Raw genomic sequence first — 7,251 nt, forward strand, 5'->3', positions numbered from 1 at the left:
CTGGTTTGGGTCCAGGCTCTGTTACACCCGGAGACCCACGGGGCAGCGCACAATTGGACCAGTTTCGTCCGGGTTAGGGGAGGGTTTAGCCGGCAGGGATGTTCTTGTCCCATCGCACACTAGCGACTCCTGTGGTGGACCGGGAACAGCGCACGCTGAGCGCTGACACGGTCACCACGTGTATGGTGTTTCCTTCGACACATTGGTGCGCCTGGCTTCCGGGTTAGGTGAGCAGTGTGTCAAGAAGCAGTGCGGCTTGGCTGGGTTGTGTTTCGGAGGACACGCGGCTCTTGATCTTCGTCTCTCCCAAGTCTGTACAGGAGTTACAGCGATGGAACAAGACTGTAACTACCAATTGAATACCAGGAAATTGGAGAGAAAAAGGGGTAAAAAAAAATACAAAAACACGAAAAGAGTAAACTTGCCTAACTTTGGGTTACTCCGAGTCATCATCTCCAACATTGTGACGTTATACATTTTTGATGGTATAATACAGTTTTGACTAATGTATTTATGTTTGTAAGAAGGCAATTCAGCCGTGCGTAATTGCACGACTCCAACCACGGTAAAGGAGGTGCAGCAGTTCTTATGGTTTGCCAACTACTACCGGAGGTTTATCCGGGGCTTTGGTCAGGCAGCTGCTCCCATTACCTCACTGCTGAAGGGGGGACCGGTGCAACTGCAATAGTCAGCTGAGGCGGACAGGGCTTTTGGTCACCTGAGGGCTCTGTTTACCTTGGCTCCCATGCTGGGTCATCTGGATCCCTCCTTGGTATTCATAGTGGAGGTGGACGCGTCCGATGCTGGGATAGGAGTTGTGCTGTCTCAGCGCTCGAGTACGCCACCAAAGCTCCGCCCCTGTGCCTTCTTTTCGAAGAAGCTCAGCTCGGCGGAGCAAAACTATGATGTGGGGGACCGGGAGCTGTTGGCTGTCGTAAAGGGTCTGAAGGTATGGAGGAATTGGCTTGAGGGGGCTAAACACCCTTTTCTCATCTGGACTGACAACTGCAATCTGGAGTACATCCGAGCGGCGAGGAGAATGAACCCTCGCCAGGCAAGGTGGGCCATGTTTTTTACCCGTTTTGTTTTCACCCTATCCTATAGACCAGGTTCCCATTACGCTAAGGCAGACGCACTGTCCCGGATGTATGACACAGAGGAGCGTCCCATGGATCCCACTCCCATACTTCCGGCTTCTTGCCTGGTGGCACCGGTGGTGTGGGAGCTGGAGGCGGACATCGAGCGGGCGTTACGTACAGAGCCCACTCCCACCCAATGTCCAGCTGGGCGTCTGTACATTTCGTTTGCTGTCGTCGACCATTTGATCTATTGGGCCCAAACAGGACCGGCCGGGGGAGTGGGCGACTTTCATCCCCTGGGCAGAGATGGCCCAACCGGCCGACTGCCACCGCAGTATGCACCGGGGACCGGGTCTGGCTCTCGACCCGAAACGTGCCCCTCCGCCTGCCCTGCCGGAAGCTGGGTCTGCAGTTTGTGGGTCCATTTATAGTCCTGAGGAGACTGAATGAGGTTTGTTATAGGTTACAGCTCCCCCCGATTACCTAGCTCCCCTAGTTCCATGTGTCTCTCCTCAGGCCGGTGGTGGCTGGTCCACTCCAGGGGGGTGGGGGTGGGGGGGGGGGGTGTACTATCACGACTTCCACCGAAGTTGGTCCCTCTCCTTGTTCGGGCTGCATTCGGCGGTCAATGTCACCGGTTTTCTAGCCGCCACCGATCCACTTTCATTTTCCATTTGTTTTGTCTTCATTGTACACACCTGGTTTCCATTCCCATAATTATGTTCCTTATTTAACCCTCTGGTTCCCCCATGGTTTTGTGCGTGTTTTTTCTTTGTAAGTGGGTCTGTATTTGTGAGCTTGATCATTTTCCTCCTTAGAATATTTGTTGTTTTGAGTAAAAGTTACGTGTATTACTCATCTCTGTGTCCTGCACCTGACTCCGCCATACCTGCTACACCTATACGCCTTACATCATGATGATGATGTGATGAATTATTAATATTAATTGCTATTAGCTAATTCATATTGTGGTTTCTGTCAATCTTTCCTCAGTTAATGCTACTGTAATGCTACTGCAGCCTACATTTTCCAGTTTGGATGACCGTGTTATGCTGTTGCTACTTCTGTGAATGTCTGAACATTGCGTCCAAAAATAAACTGGTCACATTCAGGACATAACTTTGTAAGGACTGTGCTTGTGTAAAATGTTTCTGTGAAAAAACAATGTGGCCAGCTCAGATGCTGACTGTTGCATCAATCGAAAATGGACGTTCTAAATAAGCGTTCTAATCGCACCGGTTTGAGTTTATGCTGCAGGGACCACTGTAGAATGAGCCTACCTATTTGTTGGTACGTGTTAAATGGGTACTAATGCAAAAAATCCCGACCTGAAAATGTGTCTTCTAATGTCATTTAGGCATGAGTAATTGTATTATTGAGTAAAAAAGACTAAAAGCATGAAAAGAAACAGGAGAAAACAGAAATCCGGAAAATACAAAAATATTATTTTATGGGGCCCTTCCGGGTTGTTTATTAACTAAAATTTTGCTAAATATATTGACAGAAAACACATTTTGTAAACACATTTAACTAGGGAAGTCATAAGACCAAATTCTTATATACGGGGTGGCAGCGTAGCCTAGTGGTTACAGCGTTGGACTAGTAATCGATAGGTTGCAAGTTGCAAGTTCGAATCCCCAAGCTGACAAGGTACAAATCTGTCGTTCTGCCCCTGAATAAGGCAGTTAACCCACTGTTCCTAGGCCGTCATTGAAAATAAGAATTTGTTCTTAACTGACTTGCCTAGTTAAAGGTAAATAAATAAATATACAATGACAGCCTACCCTGTCCAAACCCCAACCCAGATGACACTGGGCCAATTGTGCACCACCCTATGATACAGCCTGGCAATAAACCAGGTTCTGTAGTGATGCCCTGTAAAAGTGCCTATTTGAAAGCTATAAAAAAAATGAGAGCTAAAAGTATCTCTCAAAGGTTCCCTGATATATGATCTTGTCGGTATTAGATTTTATAAAACTTATTGTACAAGAAAATCATAATAGCCATAATCATAATACACATACATATACATGTATACTGTATGTATTATGTATTATACATTTTTCAATATGTAGTTCACAATCTGTAGTAGACAAAGTTTCGAATCTATAGGTTTACCAAACTGTTAGTGATTATCAATTAAGAGCAGTTGGATTAAGTGTAATGTATTTTAACAAATGAGAAGACAATCATATCAAATGAGCATTGCGTTGTGAAAAGCAATGACTTTATATTGCAATGTATTGCAATGTGAAACATGTATTTCTAGATGAAACATTGACTAAGTTTGGTGAAACGGTGTATGATTTTGTGTGTTGTACTTAGTCAATTGAAAATGTGCTTAGAGTTTTGAAGCAACTGCCCTTTTGATGATTGTGTACTAAGCGTTGTGAAAATTTACCACATACTTTGGATAATTGCACCAAAGTGATTGAAATAAACTGTATTTTTCTTATTTTTAACTGCATTGTTAGGAAGGTATTGTTTATAAAACCCTTTTTACATCAGCAGATGTCACACCTGTTGTATTCAGTACATGTGGAAATAACATTTATTTGAAAACATCATTCTGTTTATTTTTTCCTACAGTACCATATTTGCCTCCTTTTACACTCTACCTCCTGTTCTCTCTTGCTCTTCAACCATTCTGTTCTTTCTCTCCTGTTCTGTCTTTCTCTAGCTTTCTCTAGGGTGTGAGAGTGGACTGAGTACCCAGTCTTTAGGTGTGTCTAATCTGTTGTACTGTGTCTTGGCTAAAGGGCGCAGACAGATCAGATGTTTGCTCAGTTCAGTGGTTATGGCCCTTGGTGCAGCTGAGTCCTCTCTAAAACAATCTCAACAATGTGGAGTGATGAAAGGCACGTGAGGGTGGAGAGCAGAGAGGGGGACAAGTCTGGGCATGCCTGAGTGAGCAGGAGTGAAGGAGAGGAAGAGGAGGAGAGCAGAGAATGGTGTGCTGGGAGAAGAGGAGAGACAGACAAGTCTGGGCATGCCCGAGCAAGGGCAAATGGAGGAGAGGAGAATAGAAGAGGTTTGGAAGAGGAGAACAAAAGGGGTGTAAAGGAGGAGAGGAATAGGAGTAGAAGAGCAGCGTGTTGAAAGAAGGACAAGTCTGTGCATCCAATAGCGAGAATGGAAAGGGGGTAGAGGCAACCTTGAGAGGAGAGGATGGATGAAAGGAGATAAGGCGAGTAGCGGGGTAGTAGAAGTGGAGGAGGAGCAGAGAGGAGGAGAAGTGAGAAGGGTGTTGAAAGACAAGAGTAGAGTAGAGAGGGACAAGTCCAGGCATGCCTGAGCAAGAGTGGGAGTGGGTGGAGGCTAGGAGAGACAGACTCCTTGGGCGATCTGGTATGATCTGGGTCTACCACCCTCAGGAAACATGTCATTATTTCTTATGTGTTCTATAATTGTTTCTGTAGCTTCCCTTAGTCAATTGTGGCTAAGTACAGATGAAAGGGAATACTTTTCTTTTCAATTACTGTGTGGGTGTGACTATATAACTAGCTCCAATGTGATCAAAATATAAATGAAAAATAATACAATAAAAAAGGTGAAACATGGCCAACATGAACTCATTGTTCTGCCTTATAACAGATCTAGGGTGATCTAGACAGGGTGATACTTTCAAGGGTTTATTGCAAGATCTGATAAGTATTTCAGTTCTATGTGAATGTCGATGGTTACCCTAGTTGAATGAAAATGAACACCTGTGAACTGTTAGTAACTCTAACCTTTCATCAAAGCATATCACCACTTTAGTTAAGAGTATGGTGATATGGTACATTTGACTTACAGATTTCACTTTCTGTTTCTTATATGGTTGATTAATTTGGGATCTTTGGAAGGTGAATCACAAGTACATTTTTAAAAGAAGCACATGCAGTTGAAGTGCACATAATTCCCTGTACTTTGGTTTTCCTTTCTGAGTCACTTGATTACACATTGCAATGTGAGAAGTCTTTGAAAAGAGAACCGAAGGGAACTTTACGAATGAAAAGCTGTAATGATTATATGACAGCATCTGATATGGAGTGACTCATGAAAAATATGTTTATTTTGAAAGTGGACATCTGGTGATTCACTGTATAAAGTACATTTTTCTATAAACATGAGTCACCAGTTCATGGAATATGTTGTTTAGTCTTGTAGCTACTGTAGTGGCAAATTTCTACTGGAGATTTACCTTGGCTTTTGACCGAAAAGTCTCAGACTTTTCTATTTCCATGTCCACTGGGCTATAGTCTCGGTGGACCTGCTCTGACTTCGGGCCAGACTGAGGGGGACTGGGACTTTTCAGAATACATACAGTACATAACAATGGCTAACTTTTCACAATTAACACCTTCTCACAAAGCAACTGTTTTAATTATGCAGAGGTTGTTGATTATGTACTTCACAAGTCCTCAGTGTCAGCTCTAGCTATGGAAACATAATTTTATGACTATAACCACTGTTCCCTGAAGGAGAGAAATGAGGTACATCATACTATACTCTCGCAAATTCGGTTGAATGATCTAAAATCACGCCTGACAAGGCAAATAAAATCCACGCCTCGCTGGAAGCCGCGTCTTGCACAGATGATAAGCGTGAGGCTCATTCAAATCAAATCACATTTTATTTGTCAATTGAACATGGTTAGCAGATGTTAATGCGAGTGTAGAGAAATGCTTGTGCTTTTAGTTCCGACAATGCAGTAATAACCAACGAGTAAACTAACCTAACAATTCCACAACTACTACCTTATACACAAAAGTGTAAAGGGGGCGGCCCGTCAGGAAGTCCAGTACCCAGTTGCACAGGGCTTGGTCGAGACCCAGGGTCTCAAGCTTGATGACGGGTTTGGAGGGTACTATGTTGTTAAATGCTGAGCTGTAGTCGATGAACAGCATTCTCACATAGGTATTCCTCTTGTCCAGATGGGTTAGGGCCGTGGGCAGTGTGGTTGCGATTGCGTCGTCTGTGGACCTTTTGTGGCGGTAAGCAAATTGGAGTGGGTCTAGGGTGTCAGGTAGGGTGGAGGTGATATGGTCCTTGACTAGTCTCTCAAAGCACTTCATGATGACGGAAGTGAGTGCTCAGTTACCTTAGCTTTCTTGGGAACAGGAACAATGGTGGCCCTCTTGAAGCATATGGGAACAGCAGACTGGGATAAGGATTGATTGAATATGTCCGTAAACACACCAGCCAGCTGGTCTGTGCATGCTCTGAGGGCACCGGCTGGGGATGCCGTCTGGGCCTGGGGATTCCTTCAATTTAAAGGGAAACTTCACCACTAGACCCTTTGGGGTGTTTTTCCAGTCTACCTACATAATTATGAGTGGCAAGAGGGTATTTCAGACATACTGTAATTCTGCACTATGGCTTTATTTTTTATTTTTCGCGCCAGGAGAGATGAAATCATTGGTTGATTGAGCCTGCTGTCTGATCTAAAAATGAATGGAGACATGTTTTGTAGCAATTATTGTGGACTCTGTGTTTCGCCGATTGCAGCGAGTAGATAAGTTTGTCTTTGTTCAATAGAGCCAGTAGACTTGTCTCAACAATGTTCCTATCTGCCAGGACATTGCAGGATATCTAGGTTGACTCATTTTCCCTAGCTTTGTAAAGACTACGGGCAGGCTTTTCAAAACTGGGGTGGAACTAGTTTACAGGGTCACTGGAGCTATGAAACCATACACTGTCTTTCCAAGTTCGCAAAATACAGACCTATTTACCTTTATTTAACTAGGCAAGTCAGTTAATAAGAATAAATTCTTATTTTCAATGACTGCCTAGGAACAGTGGGTTAACTGCCTTGTTCAGGGGCAGAACGACAGATTTTCACCTTGTCAGCTCAGGGATTCGATCTTGCAACCATTTCAGTTACTAGTCCAACACTCTAACCACTAGGCTACCTGCCTCCCCAACTTGACCCGGAATACACTGAAGGAGAGTTGAGACAGCGAGGACAAATAACTACAAGACCATCATGCAGCAGCCTAGACCTGCTGGACCAGGACTCAGAAGGGCAAATGACAAACAAGTACGTTTTGCTGTCAGTAGCTTGCTAGCAATATAACCTCTCTTTTTACATGAGGCAGTGTTGTTCAGTACAGTACAATTTGGTGATCAATTCAGCCATAACAGGTCTTGCTAGTACCACTATAAGCCAAGCTAGCCAAGTTTAGCTAGC

The sequence above is a fragment of the Oncorhynchus mykiss genome, chromosome 2 (assembly GCF_057628025.1).
Source record: "Oncorhynchus mykiss isolate SJ-2025 chromosome 2, ASM5762802v1, whole genome shotgun sequence".
NCBI classification, from domain to species: domain Eukaryota; kingdom Metazoa; phylum Chordata; class Actinopteri; order Salmoniformes; family Salmonidae; genus Oncorhynchus; species Oncorhynchus mykiss.